Below are 26,004 nucleotides of genomic sequence, written 5' to 3' on the forward strand. Positions count from 1 at the left end.
ATCCACAAAGTAATATTCAGATGAAAAGAAGGATACAGATAGTAAAAAAAATCACCTAAAAAAGAGTACAAGTATTGAGAAGGATGGAAGTAACTTATCAGTACTAAAGTATGGACGCATACGATTGCAATGCATTGGTGAATAGAAGTCTAAGAGGAAAATTTCTAGTAGCTACTATATTGTTATTAGCAATGAATGTGAATCAAGGTAATGTTCTTCATTTACTAAGAAGAAATAACAGAACAACTGTGACAGGCATTGCAAACCTTTGTCAGTTTTACAAGGAGGATAGTAGCACCACACTGATTAAAACAATATGCTTATACTTCTGGGACAGTGTTTTCAAGCAAAATAAATAATGGGATATGAGATGATGTCTCATTTCTGGAATACAGTATGGCATTCAGCACTTTAGAATATAATGTATTGTTATGTTGTTATCTAAAAAATGGGTCTGTATAATCACCTAGATAATATTATAGTTATCTAACAGAAAATGCAGGCTCATTTTGAAAATCAAGAGCAAAGTGGGCACACACCAATAACCAGGGAATTCCAGAGAGCTCTAAACAGGGTCCCTGTTTGTTTAAAATTTTTATTAGGGCTTCACCAGTTTTTAGATGGTGTTGCTGTGTTAAATACACGGACAGTATCAAAACTGTTACATGCATATATTCACCACTCACAATAACTTGAATGTGCTTAGAAGCACAGACCAACTCAAACAATGAATATTTATAAATGAATTAAAAGTAATTCTATAAAAACTACAATTATAACATACAATAGGCAAAATGTTGCTAGCAACTATAACTGGGACAATTTAGAAGTTCTGAGCAGAGCAAGTGCATATAAGGACTAAGGCACAGTTGCAGATAACAAGTTCACCTTTAAACTTCAACATTTTGAAATACGTTATAAATCAAAGATTAAATATGTATCTTACTGAAATATGCATTTTATGATATCCTTATTTTGCCCAGTCCAGGAGGGATAAGGTGGCTAGATGGTTAGGAAAACCAGAGTGGAACACTGAGGAGGGGCTCCAGGATGAAAAACTTTGGCAGGAAAACATACTTATTTTCAAGTTTATTAAGACCTATATTAGAATTTGGTGACATCGTCCGCTACCCTAACAACAAAATGTTGAAAGATAAAACATAAAGGATATAAGGATATAAAAACAATTTAATGAAAAATACAGGTATGAATGACCTAACTTGCAGTAAAACTGATAGCACGTTTGAACTCTACTCCTAGAAATATAAAATTTAAAATATTGAGGGGAGCTTTAATAATAATATTAACTACATTATACACAGCAATAACATTTGCATGTGTCTGTGCATTTAAATGTCACATATTAAACTAATTTCCAAACCATGTCAGAAGTACTGAATGGAGATTGCGAGCAGAAACAAAACACAGGTACCACATTTAAACACTTAATTTAAATTAAAAATGTACCTTTTCAACACTTGTTAATGGAGATCACTGTACAGTGAGGATTGGGAAACTTACCCTTTTCCATACTGTAGTGCGATCTCGGAGTTGGCAAATATAATTTGCAGAGGGTACCCCCCCTACAAAACATTGGAAAATGTATATTTCTTTGTTAAATTGTGTATTTAAGTGTAGTTGTTGATTTTTGTCTGTCTTTGTGATCTACATTCAAAAGGTCTGGCTGGTGTCTGAACATGCGCAGTTGCATTTATATGTTTGTAGTTTTGGCAATGTACATTTTCTCTGTTTTAATATTATGATCTTCTCATCTTGATCATATAAATTATGGTTATTTGGTAATTCAATCTACTAAAATTATATCCTGAAAAAGATTACTGTGGGCATTATTATATGTTTTTATTTTATTATAGTAAGACATCTCAGGTATATCCAACCAGCAAAGTAGTTGTATTTGTGTGAAGCATGTTGGAATGAATACTTTACTGTGGTTATGTTTTGTAAAACAAAGATGAAATACATTACCAAAGCCATTATTTTACTACATAAATCTGAGGTATACACATTCAATGAAATTAATATAACTGCTGGGTATGGGAGATGACTGTGGATGAAACTGGATCATCCTGCTGTTGTTTGGGTTAAACAGCCAATAATCTAGCTTTGCAGGACTAGTGTGCATTCCTGTGAAGTAATTTGGAATACGTCACAGTGACTACTGTCTGTTTGTGTGAAACAATGACAAGAATGAGTTTATTTTTACACTTGATGTGATTTGGACATCAAGCCAGCTGTGTTTATAAGTTAATAATCACTAGTACACTTAGAAGTTAATAGGCTAAGTACACTGATCACTAAGAGACCAAAAATATCCATGGCTAACTAATGACCTCAAGAATCTCATAAAGAAGAGAGATAATGCCTGGGTTGATTGAAAAGGTAGCGTCCACCCCAATAACCACCTATAGCAAATATATCTATCACTAAAAAAAAAAAAAACAAGAATTGCAAACAATTCAGCCAAAGCCCTAAACAAATAGCAGCTTCAATCAGCCCTAAACACTTCTATAAGGAAATAAAGCTGTTAGCAGGGCAATTCATCAACCCTTTTTTAAGTCAATAAGTTACACATAGGTAATAGGCATGTAAACCAAGAGTAGGACTACAAAAACTTTCTCTTGCTTTCAAGGCAGAAAATCATTAATATCATCACCACAACACTTATCTCCCTTCCCTTAATAACAATTCATAGCCACTGCTTCATCCTTTAGCAGAATCTGTTGTTACCTTCTACTTTGCTAAGTACCTATGTCAGTGAAACAAAGTCACTTCTAAAGAACCTAAAATCCTTCTCTCCTAAATCCAGTATTCTTCACCATACTTATCCCAAAATAGCAGCAGGTAAAATTGCCAAGCCCCTTGCCCACATCTTCACTTGATCTCTTACTACTGGCATTCTATCATCAGCAGTAACATTAATGATGGTCTCATCACAGTTTGATTATTCATAGAATTCAAAACCATAAATCAGAATTTGCTATTGAACACATTTTCCAAATTTAACTTTGCACCTAAAACAATCAAGTGGTTCCAAAGTTATCTTAAAAATAGTACTGTTCAAGTGTTTTCCCACAAGCATCTCTCCTCTCATGGCACTCGGGTCCCCAACGCTTCATTTTGGGCCCTCTTCATAAATGACATAGCTGAATATCTTCCTTGACCAAATCTTACATTGTACACAGATGCTTTTCTTCTTCTTTATGACAATGACTGTCCTAATAACTTGCAAATTCAACTTCAGAATTCCTTTACCAGTCTATGTTACTGGACCAAATCAAACCAATTCCTAATTAATCATACATAGACCAATATTATGCTGTTTTTGTCCCCCGATAACCATTTCATCTGCCTAATATCAGTACCACAGATAATCCAAAATAGCTGAATCCATCAAGCTACAGAATACATATATCTAGATCTCACCTTGGACAAATCTCTAACTTTTTTGCATCACACCGAAAGCATCTTCAGTAAAGTCATAGTCTAACTTAATTTACATTATGGGATCTCCACCTCCTCTTACCAATATCACACACAACCTTTGCCAAAAATATCCTGCTTCTCCAAGCTTGAATACTAACTCTCACTCCTGACTTTACTGTAGCTATTTTAATCACAATCAGACATCTGAGGTGTGCACATTATATAAAAGAGGTTTACTTGACAGGCATGGAATCTATCTGTGGATATAACTGACTTACTACTGCTGTTGCTTGAACACAGTTAATCAGTCTGTGATTTGGCTTTGCAGAAGAAGTGCACACAATGCATTATGTTTGCTTTAATCAGTGTAAACCAGTTATTGTTGTGGCTTATGTGTGCATGTGCGCTGGCTAAGGGAATGTTGAAATGTATCTAAGAGTAACAAATTAGCCATAATCTAATTCACTTTCAATCATAGTCAAACATCAGCACTGTAAAAAAATAAGTGAGCTTTCTGTGATGATCTGGGCAGGATGTCAGTAAAAGCAACTGATCCAGTTTAGTGCATCTTTGTTCTGTACAAATAAAATCCTACTATGCACTATTAGGATAGCCTCTTCTCTAATGAAGTCCACCTTTCCTCCATAAACTGAGCAGCTAATTCACAGTCATGGGAAGTAAAGGCCTTCTATGTGATCAGACAAGCCTTACTGGGTAAAGTCTTTTGACCATTCACAAGAGGAAGATGGTCAGTTCCTCACAACAGAGATACTTTTGGACAAATAAAATGCCTTTGTACAGATGATCTCCAATTGTTAGCTGCAATAATGTATGTCTAGTGTCAATTTGTCCTCCAGCAGGAGGGTATATGTTTACTGCAAAATCATCCATCAGCCAATTCAGCATAAAACTGCACAGTTCAGAGTCATACCATGCCTTCCTGACATCTATGCATCACAGAGAATATTGCTTCTATGGAACTTTCACTCCACAAAAAGCTAAGTACTTCTTTTACTCTATTCATACTTAATTTGGACAAATGGTAACCACAGATTCACTCCAGTTTAGTACTGCTGTCCTTCATGGATATCAGAGACATATAAATATCTCAACATATAGGTTATTGCTATGCAAAATATAAGGGCTAAAATCTACCATGGAAATGTAAGGTTAGGCTTCTTAAGATCCTCACAGATACATAGCCTAGTAAGTACTTATGAACCTATGAACCTATGTGAACATGGCATATGATCAAAGAGGCAAAATAATCAAACACCACCATCACAGAGCTTTTACACTTGGCAACTAAAACCTGCAGACTAACCACACTGCAACCCAAATGAATCTGGTTAAGAAGAGAAGACAATCAAATGTTAATAATATTAGCTAAATTAAAGAACAAAATCAACTCAACATTAGGAGAAATAAGGTAAAGAAAATCAAGACTGAACATAACTTTGTAGTAATCACACCACAAAACCGGTTGCATCCCCAGGCCAGAAGTAGTCATCCTAAGCTGAAATGTCTGGTTGGCAAATGCCTATTCTTGAGAAAACCATCATCTTTGGGAAGGACCATCTGAGATCTGATTAATGTATTGTCCTTGAGGTTCCCCTTTTTGTCACTGTTTTTATTATGCATCCTATCATGATTACCTTCCTTAATTAGCATTATGTACATTCTATTGAGATTAATTGTGTAAGTTCCTGGACAATTGATAATTTCTGTGTGATACACTCATGATGTAAATGGTTTATCATATCATTGTATCTGATACTATTCTTCACATTTTTGTAATTCAAATAAAAGTAAATTTATACAAAAGAAGATTATTCTTATGGGTGGTAGAGGTAACAATCTTAATGAATTTAAATCCTTTCATATTTTTTTTTACAATAGTCACATAATCACTGGTAACTGAGATACTGCTATTATCTCAGTACTAGCCCATATGTGTCAAGTAGCACAGAATGGATTAAGAAGTCTGTAAACTCATGCAAGAAGACCTGCACTGATGATAAATGAGAAGAAATCTACAACTCGTTCTGGCATCCATAACATATGTGAAAGTGTTGGTGGCCCTGCTAAAACATACACTAGGCTGACCCCTGATTTAAAGCAAATACCTGCCCTCATCCTTGATTTTGTCACACCTGTTGAATTACAAAGACACCCAGTGGCACAAAAACTGGTGTATAAGGCCAGAAGCTATAAGTGAGCTAAGTCTTAATAAAAAAATGTAAGGTTAGTGTCATCTAGCAATCGATGATTACAGCAAAATTGTTGTCCACTAACATCACATTAGAGCACAACACTCTGTTACATGGGCTCACTGAACTGCAGGTTCCAGCTATTGGTCTTTGATGTAATTTAGGCTGGCTGAGTATTACACATAGATAGATAGGTGTGATATTTATCAGTAATAATGCAAGTTCACCACTGGGCAGCAAGATGACACCATAATAGGAATCAGAGCCACCTGTCTGGAATGCACACCTGTGCAAAACTTATGCCTCATGCCTCCCCCTTGCCTCCACAAGTGTTCCATACATTGGCAAAGTTTCTACACCTCTGCTTGAATCTGAGAAAGCAAAACAGAAGAGCTACTTCTCATGGATATATCCAATTAACTAATTTATTTCTTTTGGACTTGTCTCCCCAAAGCATATCTGGTACTTATACCGCTAATGTCCTATAGCTGTCCTTACATTTTCTTCTTCACTGTGTATAGTACATAAGGTTTCTGTCCCTGGATTCTGCTAAAATATTATAACTAAAGATCATCCTGTTGGTTCCAGGCAGTGCATGTTCCTCAGAGAATACTGTCTGTTCTGAATTCTGAATAATGCATCTTCAAGCCACCCTGGTGTAGTGTGTGTGTGTGTGTGTGTGTGTGTGTGTGCGTGTGTGCGTGTGCGTGTGTGCGCGTGTGTGTGTGTGTGTGTGTGTGTGTGTGTGTGTGTGTGTGTGTGTGTGTGTGTGTGTGTGTGTGTGTGTGTGTGTCTGTTTGGGGAGGAATGAAATGTAATGAATTTCATTTGATATCAACACTGAGCTACAGGTGTAGAGAACTGTTTGATTCAACAGACACCTGCATACAATAAAGCAGTGAGTAAGCCACTCAGCTTGCCTGTACTGCCAAGATGCAGCTGGAAATAAACCACAGCTTAGCATGTTTCCTGGCCAAACACTGAAAAATTAATTAAATAAAAATAAGTAAATAACCTTTTTTTCTAGCCATGTAGTGCTGCAAATAAAATCGACACATTAAGGCAATTTTTGCCTGAGAAATGTTTGTATCATCTCTTACCATATGACAGCTGTATTGAAGAAATATATCAAGGTTTCTCATCAGCGAGGTAAGCAAACACAGTGTGATTCCTTAGGTTAATGCATTTCACTGACTCTAACAACTCAGCTTATTCACATCTGCAGCAAACACCACAGAATCCCTTATTTCCATAAATATTGCACTCTGCAGAAAGATTTTTTTTCCTTCTGTTTCTCTGCTGATGGCTGATTCTCAGGCATACCAGCCTTTAAGAAATGTTTTTCTCATATATGATGCAATAAATGTTTTCTAAACATTAATGTGAATTTTATCTTTTATTGCATTTAATATATGCTGCTTTAATGACCAGGAAACGGATTAAAAAAAAAGATCAGTGAAAAATATTTCCACTAAAATTTTGCAGTTTAAATCATAAATGGTTCAAATACATGCCATTGTTAAAGATGCTATTTTACAGACTTATCACATTTAACTGACAAATACATTACTTACTAAATTATCTTTGTAGACTCACCCCCCTAACTGCACATTGTTAGGTGATTACTGTTTAATAGATTGCGTTAATACAACAAAGCAACTGCATAATTTCTTAAGGTGGAAAGGAAAAGAATCAGATTTTTTTAAGTTAACAGATGTCACCCAATTGTGAATTAGATATATTGATGCATACATTTGCAGACTTGTTTCATTCCCCTAGATTACTTTCAAAGCCATTAGTATGATAATCCGACTGTGCATTGTGCCACTGATGCATACGTTCTAGTCCTTTAAAACAGATCATGTTTTGATTATAACCAGTGGACTCCTATACTCATATTGTAACAGCAACATAATTAAGAATGGTACTGTCCAACTGTTTTTTTCTTGCACTATTACCAGAAAAAAAACTATCTTAACATAAATATCATCTGGTCATGTCTCATAATAATGCAAATACAAAATAAGTAATTTGAACCTCCCAAAATGCTTTCAAGTACCCTGTCTCTTAGTACCATCTCGCCTAACTCTTGTTCAATGATTGTCTCCTTTTCCACTCAGTTAACATTTTCCTTCACAGTGCAGAGCATGTCGTCACTACATTTGACCCTGATACTGTCACAAAGTCCAACTCTCAAATGTTTTCACTAAGAATTTTGTCATTGTACAATAAAAATTACATCCAAAGGGTTCACGCATGCAAGACAACGTGCGCGGTCCCAAAAAACTTGTAAAACCACAAAATTGGACCAGCACGTGAAGGATTGTGCGATATTTTATTTATAAACCATGAAGTCTAAATGTAATGGTTGTAAGCCATTACAAAAAACAAAAGCAAACCGGTTTCGGCTTTAAGCAGCCTTTCTCAATGCTACAACATTTGATTGAAAAAAGTCTCCGCCATATCCACCCTGGATCCTTTACGTGCTGGTCCAATTTTGTGATTGTACAATAAAAAGCCTGTGGTCAGTACATCCAACCTCGATCTGCCACAAGGCTCAACTCCCAAACATTTTTACTGAGAATTTGTTATTGTACAATGTAAGCAAATGTAACGTGAAGAACCTTGCTTTGTATTAACTTAATCTAGTTAAATACATGCCTGCTCTGTGCTGGAAAGTGGCTTTGACATCCTCCCGTAAAAAGGAATAGGCCTTGCGCTCTAAGGACCACTTATTAGGTTGGCCACTGTCACTGTTATTTCTCTGGACCAACAGATTATACTGTATATGCCAGTTACAGTCTCCCTAGCTGCCAGGTTTATACATTCAGGAAAATAAATAAAACCTGTTCTTCTGTCTCCCTATTTGTTAATGACTTTGTACTGTCTATAAACTGATTATTCTCTGTTGTAATTTGACCTGAGGGTGGGTGGGTCACTCTTCTAGAATGTATTGCTAAATATCCCCTCATTACTGGCTCCACCTCTACAAAGTCTCCATCTTACTTCACAGTGCAGGTATGTGTCATATGTTGTTATATTTCTGTTTGTTCGAAGACTATGTAGAGCAATCAGAAGAACTTCTTAGTATGTTGTATTTCTATTAATTTCATTCAAACTGGATAAACTTTATGTATGTCAAGCCTGTGCCTGTTATTAAATATGTAATGACAGTTGCTGGTGTTTTGGTATATATATATATATATATATATATATATATATATATATATATATATATATATATATATATATATATATATATATATATATATATATATATATATATATATATATATATATATATATATAAATATATATATATATATATGTTTACTATCACGTTAATGAATGGCAGGTGGTCGAGAGTGAGACTGCCGAAGTCTAGTTTTCCAGTAGGCAGTTTTGTGAACCAAATACATCGACTACGCAACATCAAAGGGGTAGTGTAATTCAAGTATTTGAGTTTGAACATTTAAGTGGAGATCGCGGTTCAGTGAAGAACAGGGAATTAACCCATTTCTTCACTGTAGTGTGATCTCAGAGTTGGTATATATAATTTGCAGGGAGGTGGGGGCACAGCCTCCAGCATGGGTGGTGCAGGGGGGGCTTGCCAACCTGCAAAATAGTAAAATTCATGTGCCATTGACTGTAGAGTGTCACAGTTCTTTACGGTACATAACATGGGTTTCTGACGACATCTCCTGCTATGTCGAATACATCGAACCACAGGTGCCGATGTATTTTGTTTCAAGTTTACTGGTTGTTCTATGTTGCGATTTTCTCCATTTCAAGTTGACATTGAGGCTGGTCGATGAATGCAGTTTCAAGATTTCAATAGTAAACCTGTACGTATATATATATATGTGTGTGTGTGTGTGTGTGTGTGTGTGTGTGTGTGTGTGTGTGTGTGTGTGTGTGTGTGTGTAAAACACATTATTTTGATGTACTGGTTAATCCCATTAATGTTTACTTTGTGCTTAACAGTGTTGTGCAATGTTATGATAACTTGCTCTGTACAGCTCCGTATATACACTGCATTACAGTGGGTCTTTATCAATATATCTCCTGCTAATCAACTTTAAGCTTACATTCATAAACTTTCTTACCATTTCTCTCTTTCTCTTCTCTTATACTTTCTCCATATTCTCTTGCTCTGACTCACTGTGGCCCTTTCTCCATCTCTTCTTATAATGAGTATTAACTTTATTGCTTCAATATAATATGACAGTTTAGTAGAGTTATTCTTTTGCTCTTTCTTTTCACAACATTTGACCCAGATACTGCTGAAGCTCTGCTATAAGGCCCAGTTCCCAAACGTTTCCACAGAGAATTTTGTCATTGTACATTATCAGCAAATTTAACTTGAAGACCCTTGCTGTTTATTAACTTCGTCTAGTCATATACATGCCTGCTCTGTACTGGAAAGTGGCTTTAACATCTCCTCTTCAAAGGAGTAGACCTTGCACTCTAAGGACCACTTAGTAAGTTGGCCACTCTGCTTTCTTTTGACCAACAGATTACACTGTATATGCCAGTTACTTAGTCTCCCTACCTGCCAGGTTTCTGCATTCAGGAAATGAAATAAAATCTGTTCTGCTTTGTGCATATTTCTTAATTGCTTTGTACTTGCTATAAATTAATTTCTATTATAATTTGACCTGACGGTGACACCTAATATGCTCAGCTTTGTTTTGCACAAGAACAAATATTACTATGTGATGTGGATATCAATTGACTGGACATAAACTTAAACTCTCCTACATCTAGCATGAACTTATATGGTTTCACACAACTAATTAATAGACCTAGACATTATAGCAAGACATCAAATTCCCTATTAGACTGGATCCTAGTATCAGACCCTAGAAAATACATAACCTCAGGTTCAATGTCTGACTGTTTCAATGATGATTTCCCAAAATATGCAAGCAGACATCTTATGCATCCACTTAAACAGCATGTTTATAAAACAACACACAACTTTTTCAAGTTTAACCCAGATATGTTCATTAATGACCTATCATTTATTAACTGGAACTTCCTAAAACCCTCCCTTCAATGATGCTGTAAATGAATTCAGTATAAATTCGTTAAGTATCCTAAATAAGCTTACACCTCCTAAGAGGAAGACACTAAAAACAAATAATGCAATTTGGCTATCCAGAAAAGTAGAATGCTAATGCAGGATAGAGAAAGAATGACAAAAATATACTATAATAACTTTCATAATAATAAAAAACACAACCCTAAATCTTTCTAGCCAGACATTAAAAAAATCTTTCATCCTGGCCAAAAATTCATCCTAACCCCTGTCCCAATACTCATCACTTGAAACTGCAATACAATTCAACTCTTATTTCATAGAAAGTATAGCATTCCTAACCAAGGATTTCTCAACATATAATCTTAACCCTACCCAGCAGTCACATATTGACCTTCAAACCTGTGCCCACATCCTATACAAAACTATCTTAAGCAAACACAAACCATGCTGTATTTCAGCTGGTGACCTTCCAAGTTAGTACCTTAAAATAGCAGCCAACAGCATTGCTTATCCTGTTTCAAACCTTATAAATGGGTCAGTCCAGGATCCCACATTCCTTCTCCCTGGAAAAAGTCACACACTATCCCTCTGTACAAAGGAGGAAATTCAACAAACATTACTAACTTTAGACCTATAGCAATTTTATCCCATCTTTACAAAGTACTTAAAATATGTTCAAAAACAACTGGTAAACTATCTCCTACAGGAAGAACTCCTACTCCCCCCCCCCCCCACACACACAACATGGCTTCCATCCTTCCCATAGGATTAACACTGCACTTCTCACCTATATAGATACTGACAATAAAAATAGAGATAACAGCAAACTAGTCTCTTCCTTATTTCTGGACTTGTCTAAAGCCTTTGACACAGTTTGTCCCAGCAAACTTTTATTTTAAATGTCCTCAGCTGGTCTCTTTCAGCCTCCCTCTTTTATGGTTCAAAGGTTACCTTTCCAATAGGTATCCATCAGTAAATTGTCATGCCACTCTACTCCCATACCTCCCAGTCACCACTGGTGTACCACAACGCTCTGTCATTGGTCCCCTCCTCTTTGACATTCTTATCAGCAACCTCCACACATCCACACGACAGGCCTCCCTAATACAGTGCACAGATGACTCCACACTCATTTGTACTTCTGACAACATTACACATCTCTAAAAACTAACTCAAATAACTTTAATAGCTGCTGATACATCGTTTTGTAACTCACAACTTATGCTCAACCCTAAAAAAACGAATTACGACTTTTTTCCCTAAATCCCTGTCTCATGAAAGAAGTCCTCTTTCTTGGTAATGGAACCATTGACATCACTTCTTACAAAAGGTTATTAGGGATGATAGTGGATGATAATCTTAAATCTGACTTGCAATATACAAAATTACTAAGAGAAACTAATCAAAAACTAGGGTTGCTTTACAGAGCAAAAAACTTTATCACCAAGGCAACAAGACTACACTTGCTATTAATTACTTTGTCTGAAAACTTCTTTATAGTGTTCCCATCGTTACTATCCTTCAAACATCACAAAAATCAAAACTTGAATAATGCTATAACAAAGTTGTTAATTTTCAGCAAATATCCCTTTCCGAACCCATCACTGTATAGCACTAAGAAGCCTGAATTGGTTAGAACTATCCTATCAACTAACATATACACATCTTATCACCTGTAAAATCATCCAGCATCCACCTGCTTGTCCAGCACTGAATTAAATTTTACAGAACTATGTGTTCCCAGTTGGTCATTACAATCCAATGACCAAAACCTCCTGTCTGTCCACAAACCTATCAAATATGCTGGGTATTGTCTGTACTTGTACCATGTTGCTAAGGCCTGGAATTCCTTACCTGTACCCAACAGATCAATATCCTCCCTCCCTTCCTTCAAATCATTCTGAAGACTTCCTAGCTAAAAGATGTCTCTGTTCTTGCTCATCATCAGGATAAACTATATCCCTAAATGTGAACCTATTCATACCTTACACCTCTTTAATCTCCCTTCTTCGCTCACTTCCATATTTCTCTCCCCTGGGTTTCTCTCTAAATATACCATAAGCCTGCTTTTCTCTCACTTTATATTGCAATTCCTATTTGTATTATACTAACTTACTTTTAATTTCTCTGTAAACTGGCTAAATTTTTTCTAAATATTAAATCATTGTCATATAACTTATACCTATTCTTAACCAATGTTTTCATATTATATCTAATTTGGTATAATTATTTAAACTGTAGATGCTTTTTGTATTATTTTTAAATATTCTAAAATTATTGCTCTTAAAATGCTTTGTAATACTTTGGAGCTTTTATCTCTGGGCCTCTGCTGAAAATGAGTTCCTACATAGTCAATTTTTCCCAGTAATCAAATGTCAGTAAAGAAAATGATAATAAGTAAATTAACTAAAAGTAACAGTTGTTTTGACACAGATGAAGATCATGAAACATTACCAAAGTTAAGGAAAAGATGCTTTTAATATGAAACTTAATAGTTGTTCTGCAAATGTGCTGTCACACAAGCGCAGGACAGGCAGATAAATACTAAAGTAACTGCAAATACTGAAAATAAGTTTTTTTTTTTTTGCTGGGGACACACTCAATGTGCTCCCATGCAATGACCAACCGTACCCCTGAAATTATATATATAATGTATATGATTATAGGTCATGAAAGTGGGGGCTCACGATCCTTCTGACTTTTTGGGTTTTAAGCAGGAAGTATCAGAAAAGTTACCACAGGGATAACTGTCTTGTGGTGGCCAAGCATTCATAGCGACATCGCTTTTTGATCCTTCGATGTTGGCTCTTCCTAGCATTGTGAAGCAGAATTCACCAAGCGTTGGATTGTTCACCCACTAATAGGGAATGTGAGCTGGGTTTAGACCATTGTGAGACAGGTAAGTTTTAACCTGCTGATAAAGTGTTACATGCTGATAGTGCTACATGGCTGCACAACATTGAGAAATGGAGAATGCTCCCCAAACAGTTGACACTGGCCTCAAACAATCCCCCTGTTTATTCTTATATGACCAAGCATATTAATTTTAGACATCTCAAACAGCAATTTAGGAAAATTTGTAAAGGCATTTCTGTACACATGAGTTGTTCTCAGGTTTTCAGCTGGAATCAGTCAGTTTTTCAGTACTTGCTAAAGAATATTCTGATAAAGATTATTAATGACAGAGGAGAATAAAATGATTTTTTTGAAGAAGTTTCTCAAGGAGAAGTCAGTCATATACTTGTGGACAGAATATTTCCCATTGCCTGAGATTGCTATAGCAGCAAGTATAGCCCTGTGCCAATACAGCACTACACTCAGATTGAGGCTACTCAGATAAGAGGACTGGAGGGGAAAAAGCCACTAACAGAGATGATGGTCATGTCCCATATATTTATAATCTAAGCTTTACAAGTTTACCAGTTTATACTATCATGCATTCCTTAGCTAAATATCTTAACTCAAAGGACATAATAGTATTTCACACCAGAATGGTATAATGCCACAGACAAAACTTCAGCTTGGACAATGTACTTTGACTAACTGTTGTTTTCTTTGCTGAAAAATAAAGACTAAAATGGACGGGTCTTTATGACTGCACAAAGAATGTTGGTGGGAAAGTATGTGTGCAAAATATAGCTTTTTTTTTTTTTGTAAGGTGAACGTAATAGCATGTAGTACAAATGTACATTCAGCATATTGTCATTAAGGATAGTATGATGCACTGGGTTCCTATTACGTGATCGAAGTGTTGAAACTTCGAACGTAATAAGGTCGAACCCTTTTGCTCGAAGTTTCAATACTTCAAACATGTAAAATAAAAAAAGAAAAAAAACAAAACTAACTGTTGTAAGCAGGGGCAAGCCCCCCTGGACCCCTCACACCCCCTGCTCTTTAAATATACCAACTCTGAGATCGCACTACAGTGCAGTAAAGGGAAATATTCCCTTTCTGCACTGTAGTGCAATCTCGGAGTTGGTATATTTAAAGAGTGGGGGTTGTGGGGGGTGGGGGACTTGCCCCCCTCCTTACAACAATTAGTTGTTTTTTTCTCTTTTTTTTTTCCTTTCTTTTTTCTTTTACATATTCAAACTTTTAGAAGTTCGAACATATGGATTTGACCATATGGTGTTCGAACTTGTAAAAGTTTGACTATGTAATATGAACCCAATGCACTGAGGAGAAATTGTTATAATGTTGATTTGTAGAGGGATAAAATGTGTTAGCCGTTTATAAAGATGCTGAGGCATCATTCCAGGATGTATCACTGTCATTGAAAAAGGGTAGAAACAGCTCCACTGTGATAGCATATAATGTTTTGGTACCATTCTGTCATAGATCAATGAGAAACATGGCATATGCCCTGTTGCATGATGCAACATCGCTCTACAAGCTGCAGTACTCTCTGATGCTGCTGATTATTTCTTCAAACTGTAATACTCTATGCACACTATGGTACTCAATGATGGTACTGCGGTATATCTCTGCACACTGTATGATGCTGATGTAGCATCTCTCTGCACACTGTGGTACTCCTTCATGCTGCTGCAACATGTCTCTGCACACCATGGTACTTCTTCATGCTACTGTAGCATCTCTGTATATACCATGGTACTTCCTGATGCTGCTGTAACATCTCTCTGCTCAATGTGGTACTCCCTCATGCTGCTGCATATCTCTGTGCATATTGTGGTACTCTCAGATGCTGTTACAACATTGATCTACACACTGTGGAACTATCTGATGCTATGGCAGCATCTCTCTATATTATCTGTTGCCCCTGATGCTTCTACAGCATCTTTTATACATACTGTGCTACTTTTTGATAATGCAGGAGGTCTCTATGCACATTGTACTACTCTCTATTGCTGCTGCAGGTCTCTGCATACTGTTGTACTGTCTGATGTTGCTGCAGTGCCACTCATGTCCTGCATACCCTGTCTGTGATGGTTAAGCTACTGCTGAATAGTAGCATATTGTCTTCTGACATGCTCCACTTAAAGAAATCCCTCAGAGCCACATGCTTCAGGGATCTAAACCTTGTCATCACAATGAACAAAACATGCTGGAGGGATAGGTTCCTTACCCAGAGACTCCCCGTACTCTGGAATAGACTGCCCATACATGTCAAGCAGAGTGTCTCCTTGGCCCTCTTCAAAAGGAACCTTAGATGAGTGATAGAAATTTCACCCCAGGGATCACATCAGTCACCCTGCTATACAGGGGTCTAGGGAAGTAAATATTGTGAGAAGAAATATCCAGGGAATTGTTATGGCTAGACCTGTATAGGCCCTAGTGCCGATAGCCTAGTACCAACCTATGAACCTATGAACCACATTCTGACCATCTGCAGAGCTGCTATGTGTACCATGTGCTTTGGCCTCATTGGGACCAACTCCAGAGAAAAACATCTGACCATCCATCTGAGTGCTGCATTATTACCCAATGGTAACATGTAGCACTCAGGCAGAATTTTGACACTCTTTCAACTAGCAAGAGCCTCATGACTTCCTAATATCAGACCAATAATAACAAAATGGAAAGCAAAAAAAAAAAAAAAACGCAGGTAATGTAGTCCACCAATCTTTATTTCCCAACCTGCAGCTGAATTGCTTTCATCCCAATAGGAATTCATCAGAATCTGAAGAGTATCCCACTCATTGTTGATTTATAACATTAAATCAGACAATTGGTTCACACAGAATATATCACATGTCAAATCCATACTGTGGATGTAATGTAGAGCAATTAAAAGTAAAAACACAAACTAACAATACAAATTTTCCTAAGAAGTTAAATCTCTATAACCTACCTGTACCTAGTGCCAAATTTTTCACTAATGAGATCTTATCTGTGTGGGTACATCAGCTCATAGTTTGAGCTGCCATAATAGTTTTTTTTTTTTCCAAATGCTGCTCCCAGGGTTCATTCATCAGATTAATGTCAACTTTTTGCAATACCAACAATACAAATTTGATAAAGTTAATACAACTGATTGTATGTCTAGTCAAGGCACTTTTCATATCCCTTCTACCTAAATCATATACATGGTTATATACCCATTTATGTAGTGTGCACTCAATTTTGCCACTGTAGAACACTGGGCATGAAATATATTTAGCTAGGTATACTACTCCTTTCATGGCACAAGAAAAGTTTCCTTTTATGTTTACTTGCTCATAACCATGCACTTTCTTGATAACTCAGGTAGCAACTCCTGCAGTGGAAATACATATTGGAGAACATAGGTTTTTGATAAATAGTTGATGTTAAACATTGATCAGTCATATTGCTGGTGATTATTAGTCTCACATGTCCAGACTTTTGCAGAAGCATTCGTAATTTTCCTTATATCATTGCCCTGTTCAATGAAAAACATAGCATTGCCAAATTAGAATAGCATATTCCAATAGGAAGTAGGCAACTGAAGAAGACTTTAATACCTCGACTTCTTTCTATTCGGATATGTTCATTTTACAGTGGGCACGCTGAAAGGGTTGTCCAGTCAGCTGGCATGTTTTTGAATATTAAATGGCCATTATTGTATAATTTTTACTGTCCTCTAAAGAAAACAAAACACAACATGCTGTTTCATATACAAGATGCTGTGCCATTATCACCCTGAAAACAGGATGGTGTGTTGTAGTCACCTTTGGGTTAACTATGTTAATTTCAATTAATATCTACATTATAGTTGCTGTTCAAGTGACCTGAAGAAGTCTACACCTCTTATTTAGTAGACAAAAGCACTTTCATTTTGATGGCTCAAAGAAATTTATTTTTAGTTCATTCAAACTGTGTTTTCTTTATTTTTATTCATTCAGTCTTATAACCACCTGAGGCTTAATACACAGAGTAGAGAACTACCGGCTTTTTCATACTTTTTATTATTATTAAAAAAATCAGGTGAAGGCTAAGGATAAGGCATATGAAGAGTTGTATGAAAGGTTGAACACTAAGCAGGGAGAAAAGGACCTGTACCGATTGGCTAGACAGAGGGACCGATCTAGGAAAGATGTGCAGCAGGTAAATGTTATAAAGGATAATGAGGGAAACATATTCACAAGCGAGGAGAGTGTGTTGAGGAGATGGAAAGAGTACTTTGAGGGGTTGATGAATGAAGACAATGAGAAGGGGAGAAGGTTGGATGATGTGGGGATAGTGAATCATGAAGTACAATGGATTAGCAAAGAGGAAGTAAGGATAGCTATGAAGAGGATGAAGAATGGAAATGTTGTTGGTCCAGATGACATATCCGTGGAAGCATAGAGGTGTTTAGGTGAAATGGCAGTGGAGTTTTTAACCAGATTGTTTAATGAAATCTTCGAAAGTGACAGGATGCCTGAGGAATGGAGAAAAGTGTTTTGGTACCAAATTTTAAGAATAAGGGTGATGTCCAGAGCTGTAGTAACTACAGAAGGATTAAATTGATCAGTCACAGCATGAAGTTATGGGAAAGAGTAGTGGAACCTAGGTTAAGAAGGGACATGATGATTAGTGATCAGCAGTATGGTTTCATGCCGTGAAAGAGCACTACAGATGCGATGTTTGCGCTGAGAGTGTTGATGGAGAAGTACAGAGAAGGTCAGAAGGATTTGCATTGTGTTTTTGTAGACTTAGAGAAAGCATATGACAGGGTGCCTAGAGAGGAGTTGTGGTATTGTATGAGGAAGTCGGGAGTGTCAGAGAAGTATGTAAGAGTGGTACAGGATATGTATGAGGGTAATGTGACAGTGGTGAGGTCTGTGGTGGGAGTGATGGATGCGTTTAAGGTGGAGGTGGGGTTACATCAAGGATCAGCTCTGAGCCCTTTCTTATTTGCAATGGTGATGGACAGGTTGACAGATGAGATCAGACAGGAGTCCCCATGGACTATGATATTTGCAGATGACATTGTGATCTGTAGTGAGAGTAGGGAACAGGTGGAGGAGAACCTGTAGAGATGGAGATATGGTCTAGAGAGAAGAGGAATGAAGGTCAGCAAGACTAAGACAGAATATATGTGTGTGAATGAGAGGGAGGATAGAGGAATGGTGAGGATGCAAGGAGTAGAGGTGGCAAAAGTGGATGAATTTAAATACTTGGGATCAATAGTTCAGAGTAACGGTGAGTGTGGAAAAGAGGTGAAGAAGAGAATACAGGCAGGATGGAGTGGGTGGAGAAGAGTGGCAGGAGTGATTTATGACAGATGAGTACCAGTAAGAGTGAAAGGGAAGGTCTACAAGAGGGTAGTAAGACCAGCTATGTTATATGGGATGGAGACAGTGGCACTCAGAAAAAGGCAGGAGTTTGAGCTGGATGTGGCTGAGTTAAAGATGTTAAGATTTGAACTGGGTGTGATGAGGGTAGACAGTATTAGGAATAAGTATATTAGAGGGTCAGCCCAGGTTGGAAGATTTGGAGACAAAGCCAGAGAGGCAAGATTACATTGATTTGAACATGTGCTGAGGAGGGATGCTGAGTATATAGGGAAAAGGATGCTAAGGATGAAGATACCAGGTAACAGGAAAAGAGGAAGGCCTAAGATAAAGTTTATGGATGTGGTGAGAGAGGACATGCAGGTGGTTGGTGTGACAGAGCAAGATGCAGAGGACAGGAAGAAATGGAAACAGATGATCCGCTGTCGCGACCCCTAATGGGAACAGCCGAAAGATGATGATGATGATTAAAAAAATCAGTAAATAAAACAACCTGGATACGTTAATTTTAAACACAGGGCTATATATGTAGGAGATGAGATAAGGGAATTAGATAAACTTAAGAACTAGGAAATGTGTGAATTATGTAATTATAAGAAAACGGAGAGAATTTTTTTTATGGTGGGAAATTTGGCTGGAAGTTACAAATAGTTTATAGAATTATGTTAGGCTAACTAATGAATATAATGACTAATAAATAATATAATGAAGAACTGAAAAGTAATATTTTAAATAAACCTTAATATATTACATGGAGGATGCTGCTAGAAGTTGGTCTGGAGCAAAAGGTAGCTTTCCCTACAATATATAAGATATCCAAACACAAAGATGAAAATGACAGTATGGAATTTTAGTGGATGAGCTAAGCAATATGAATAATCAAAGATGAGTTATTAGTCGGGAGGTAAACTAAGGGAGTGAAAGCAAATAAAGGAATAGGATAAGGATGAAACACTCAAGGCTACAAAGAATGATCAGTGGAAGAGTTAAAAAGTGAAAATAGAGAAAAAGGTTGTTATGGCCACAGGAATTTGAGGCAAAAAATACAGAAAAAGACGTCATACATCAGGTGGAAAGAAAAGTATGGGGAAGTGCAGGACACACAAAACAGGGAGGTTAGAACAAGGTCAACAAAGCAGGTAAGGGTATCAAATGTGCAAGGAAACAAGGATTTGGCAGAAGGGGTTTCAACGGAGAAAAGGGCACTTTTTAGGTTACTCAAAATGAAGAAGGAAGAGAGAGACAGAAGACAACAGGGAGTAGGCAGAAGGGGTTACAACTGTGAAAAAGGCACTTTTTAGGTTACTCGGTAGGAAGAAGGAAGAGAGGGATAGACCTGGCTAGGTAAAGCAAGAACATGATCACCTCAATCTTCATGAAGAAAAGGTAGGGGAGTGTGCTATACAGGCAGGAAGGTAAAACAATTTGGGAAGAACAGTATACAAATACCAGGACAGAGAGAATGAGAAAACAAATGTAGTAAAGCAGTCTACACTGAGAGATATATTGTATGTAAGTTCCTTTCCAGGATCCTAGAGAATTTGGCCACTGTGCTAGCAGATCCCTTGACAGAGATCTTCAACATATCATTGATCCATGAAGAAGGGCTTGTGGACTAGTAACTGATATGACTAGTATCCTTATACAACAGGAAAACAACAAAAGAAAAACTCCAGTATACACATTCTTATCACCCCTCTGTTACACACCATTCAAAAGAAACAAAACTGCATAAATTACATTCAATATACCAACTTAGCTGAATCAAAATCCCATGCCATGGACAAAGTACACAAAGTTGAGGGAGTGACTATTTCATATTGTCCACAATCATACTTTTTTCAATGCATGGGCATATTTTTGCAGAGCTCTTTTTTCAAACTAAGTGGCATTAGGTGATTAGAAGACTGGCTCTGCTGTGTAGCATAAGGAGGGTGGGGGTGTGGTGCTATATTTCAATGTATGCTGTTCTTCTGATGAAATGTGAAACTGAGGTCTCATCTGAGATGGTAGTAGTTCATATGGATGTAAAAGGTCCCATGACACTTATCAAAAAGAGCAGGGGTTCATTAAAATTTATTTCACCAACCAAATAACATTGTTTACAATAAAATTAGGGAACTAATACAGTGCCCAGGCAAAATGTCTCCCAATTAGTATGAATGCCACTCCATCAATCTCCCATAAAAAGAGGTCACAGGTCCAGTGTGGCCCAATTAACAAAAGAATAAATAAATAAAATACCCCAGCATAGTACCTAACACCCTCCAATCCAATGAAAATAAGTTTTCCCTCCCATCTTCCCAAAACCAACAAAATTAGATGGCCAAGTAACAAAATAATAGTCTCTTCATAAACTAAGAGATGAAGGTTGAAATGTATGGATACTGACCAACTCCAGTGAAGCTAGAGAAAGATTTATCAACCAACTTAACCTAACTGAAAACATTAAGAGGCACAAAGTTGTATACCTCCAAAACCACCAAGCCAGCTTCTATAATCAACACAGATAATTCTGGAGTAAAATAAATCATAAGAAGCAAGAACAACACCAAAGGCAACAACTGTTACAGATCCCCTATTGATTAACTCTCACCTGGTGACTTTCTCAATGAATTCAGTCAACTAACTCTGCCCATACTCATGACTCAAGCCCATCAAAATTCTCTCTACTTTAATTTACTTCAAAGCAGTCAAATCAACAGAAATTGAAAACATATTGAAAATAATATGAAATGACAGTCCTCCAGCCTCTAATGACCTGCTCTCAATGTTTGTAAAGGTGACTGCTGCATGTATAACCTACGCAATGAAACACATTTTCAGCCTCTACATATTTCAAAATATTTTCCCAAAATATGGAAAGACACAGTAATTAAACCAGTCCCAAAAACTAGAAGTCCTCTCTTCTGCTCAAATGTTGCATCTATGATTGTACATCTAATGCTTAGCAAAGTTCATGAAAAATTAGCTTACAACTAGTTCTCAGGCTACATCTCCAAGTAGTACCTCCTGTGACAAAACCAAAACAGATTATGAACAAACCACAACATGAACACTGACTGGATTAATGGCTAAGGGCAAGTCCTAAATTACATGTACCATTTTTGTCAATCTAACAGAGTTTGACAGAGATGACACCCCCCCCACCCACCCACAGGCAACACTCAACATGTTACCACGTGGTTCATCTGCGTTCTCTAAAATGTATATTCAGTGTTAAATGTGGCTTCTCCAACTCAACCAAAGCCATTCTGTTAGAAATTCCTTGATCTCTTGCAGGTAGCTCCATTTAGCAAAGGAGGCAAAATGCCACTGCTTTACGACTGAAAGAACTAGACTCTGTTCTCATTACTTAGAGATCTTTCTGCCACAACTATTCCTCTTCTCTCCCACTACTCACTATCTACCTCAACCACTTACTAATGCTATATCCAAACCTCAGAACATTGTCAGCTTCCTTCCCTTCATTGCTTCTCGTTCTCACTTATTCTTCTTTCCTCTCTCTTGCAGGTCAACTTGAAGGCAAGCAGCTTTCAGTTTTGTTTAAAATACAAGATTTCAATCGTTGGTTATGAGTATTGAACTATATCCCCTACTTAGTTTTAATTTTAATAACGGTCAGTTTATTGTTAATATTCTTTTTTTGCACAAATGTAATCTGTCACATTGTACATTGTTTTTCCATTCCTATGATTTTTCACTTCCTGTGTTAGCTACCTGTTTGCATTTTTGTTTTTTCACAACCATGTTAAGCCTGAAGTTTGTGAACTATGTCCTCTTAGTTCAATGTTCTACTCTGGCTAACACATTTAAATAAATTCACATAGATAGACAGAGAGAGAGAGAGACAGAGAGAGGAGAAACACACACATGCATGCATGTACACATGTATATACACATACACACACACACATATGTCTACTTCAGTGGACCAAAATCTCACTTTCTTGATAACGATATGACAAAGCAAAAAATCCATAATACCAATATCCTGGAACACTGACATTTCACTCCAGGTAAGTAACCGCCTGGCCACCATGGTGAACTTTGCCCCTTACCCCAAAGTAGTGCGATCTCAGAGTTGGTATATTTAGTTAGGGGGTGTGGGGGATGCAGACCTCCACATGGGAGGGGCAAAGCCCCCCACATGGGTGGGTTTAGTTTGCTTCAGTTATAATTCATTTTTCAGGTTGGCCAAGTATTTACTTATTTGGTGTGAAATATCGGTGTGCCGGGACAATGATCTTCCGAGTTGTCTGCTTTGTCGTCTCGGATATCTGAAAGTCGGGTAAGTGGGGTTTCAGATTTGTGAAGTAGACCCACATATGTGTATACACACACACACACACACACACACACACACACACACACACACACACACACACACACACATGCACATAAAGAGACACACACACACTCATAGTGACTAAGTAACTACAGCATAACTACTAAGATACTAAGAGCAGGCACCACATTAGTAAGCCACATTTAACACTGGATGTCTGGTTGTGGCAAAAGTTGATGAGAGGGTGGGGATCAGGTCTGTCAAGCACTGTTAGACTGATGAAAATGGAACATGTAAATGACAAATACATTGGACTGTACACCTGCTCTGTAAAAGCACTGGCAGTTTAATGGCAACAATGGTCAGTAGTAAGCATCTGGGTCATCTTTGTCAACAATCACACAACAGTCATCCAACTATTATCTATGAAACCAGAGTGTGTGTGTGTGTGTGTGTGTGTGTATATATATATATATATATATATATATATATATATATATATATATATATATATATATATATATACGTGTGTGTGTGTGTGTGTGTGTGTGTGTGTGTGTGTGTGTGTGTGTGTGTGTGTGTGTGTGTGTGTGTGTGTGTGTGTGTGTGTGTGTGTGTGTGTGTGTGTGTGTGTGTGTGTGTGTGTATATTGCCAGGAGTACACTAAAAGGCTTCCATATATGTCCAACAATGGTCCTTGCATACATATGCTGTAGGTGTGTCCAGTAATATATATATTAACGTATACATACATGTAGATATTCACATTACAATCATCATTGTCTAGTCTTTCTTACTGTCTGCATGCATCTATAAGATGTTAACATGTTGTGTTTAATGCACATGAATAACATATGATATTTATCACATTCCATTTCTATGTAAACTCATACGATTTGTGAAGGTTACATATTTATACTGTCACCCAGCACTGTAAAATACAGTCACTGCTTCTGAATACCCTTCTGCTAATAAGACATGCGTAGTGTATAACTTTGAATGTCAGTTTTATGTTACACTATTAACTGCAGGCAGACAAATAATTATTTTGAAATATGTTATGTCAGTTTTTACCCCCTTTCGATCACTTTGATATTTCCACAGGTGGTACACTTTCTTGATCAATACTACCTACCATTAAATGGTCTTTGCAAAAGCTTGCAAGTTATTTTCACTTCAACCATCTCTTGTTCATCTATACTAAATGTTACATTATTGATCTTCACTGTCTTGGTCTCCGGCGTGGCAGTCTTTGCATCAAACAATTTCCTCAATCAAAGTTTGCAATTAATTTTTTTATTATTATTGCAGTATATAAAAATTCTCCTTCTCTCATTCAGCTCTTCCCTTTTCTTTTTTTTCCCAGTAATAGCCATTCACAGTATCAGTCCTTGCATTATGGGTCTACTGCAGATGATCGAACTTTTAAAACATTGACTTTCATATGGCCGAGACCATATGATCTACGTTTCAAAAGTTCGAACACTTGAAAAAAAACATAAAACAAAACAAAAATTCCTGGGAAGTTTTTGCAGGGGGGCAAGCCCCCCTGCACCCCCCACACCCCCTGCTATTTAAATATACGAACTCTAAGATCACACTACTGCAAGGAAAAGGGAAATTAAATGTTCCCATTCCGTGCTGTACGGAGATCTCCATTCAGAACGTTTGAAGTTTTAAAACTTCGATCATATGGTCTCATCCATATGAAAGTCAAAGTTTTAAGATTTTGATCATCTGTAGGGGACCCATATATATATATATATATATATATATATATATATATATATATATATATATATATATATATAGTATAATTGTACGCATTTCTGTTCTTTAAGTCAGAAAGTGAAACTCTTAAGTGTCATTCACACACCTCTGGGTCGGCCCGTCTCTCCTCCTCTAGTCCCCCTGCTTTCTTCACCTTTAATTACACCTTATATTTGCTTCAGTACCAGCCTTAATTTAAACTCCTTATCTCAAAGTAAATTAAGCCAAAGCAGCTGTGGTGAAGCTTAATCTGTGCTGTCCTATTTTTAGGTACAACACAGATAACATATGTACTTACCTGGGTCGAGGTTGTCTGATAGTATCTATAGTCTAGTCGCTGGCTAGCTGTTGCTCTGGCTTGAATGTTACACTAGATAGTGCCATTCCTAAGCAGTGTTTAGTCTTGCTCCCCCCCCAGCTAATACCTGCCCAACAGGAAGGCATAAAATCTCCAAAACTTCTAGGTGCCATCTTTGAACCAGTCTAACTATTCTGTTCTGCACCTAGGGACCGGTCCAGAGCGTGCTCACCATTAAGTCAAATCTGCTGTTGTCTTACTTTTACTGTTTATTTGCACATAGTTTGCTGCATAATTTAGTATGTATTTGTTGTGTCTAATCTTGTACACCTATACCTGAACTAGACAATTGCAGTGAGGTTGCAACGAATCAAAGTAATCCCAGGGCATGTAATTTGTTAATAGTACTGAGCATGCTTTAAGCATTTTAAAGACACTGAATATAACAGTGGACCATACCTGCAATAACGGTGTTCTGATACAAGTCTAGGTGCCTGTTTTTAAGACTTAGCATTACACAGGCATTGGAATAATAGGCTATGAAAAGTGTTACTGCTGCTTTGCTATTTAGACTTCTGTCGACCAGCACCTAAAATGTATTTATCAGACAATTGTTAATGGTGGATATCCTAGTAAAAGTTGATCAAAGTAAAAAGTTGATAACTCATCAATGCAATGTTATTGAAACTTTCAGTAGGTGCAATCTAATGTGTAAGCACTGATTATGAGAAACTATATGTAGTATTTTAAAG

Source organism: Protopterus annectens, chromosome 12.part0, assembly GCF_019279795.1.
Source record: "Protopterus annectens isolate FY-2018-M chromosome 12.part0, PAN1.0, whole genome shotgun sequence".
Taxonomy (NCBI): Eukaryota; Metazoa; Chordata; order Ceratodontiformes; family Protopteridae; genus Protopterus; species Protopterus annectens.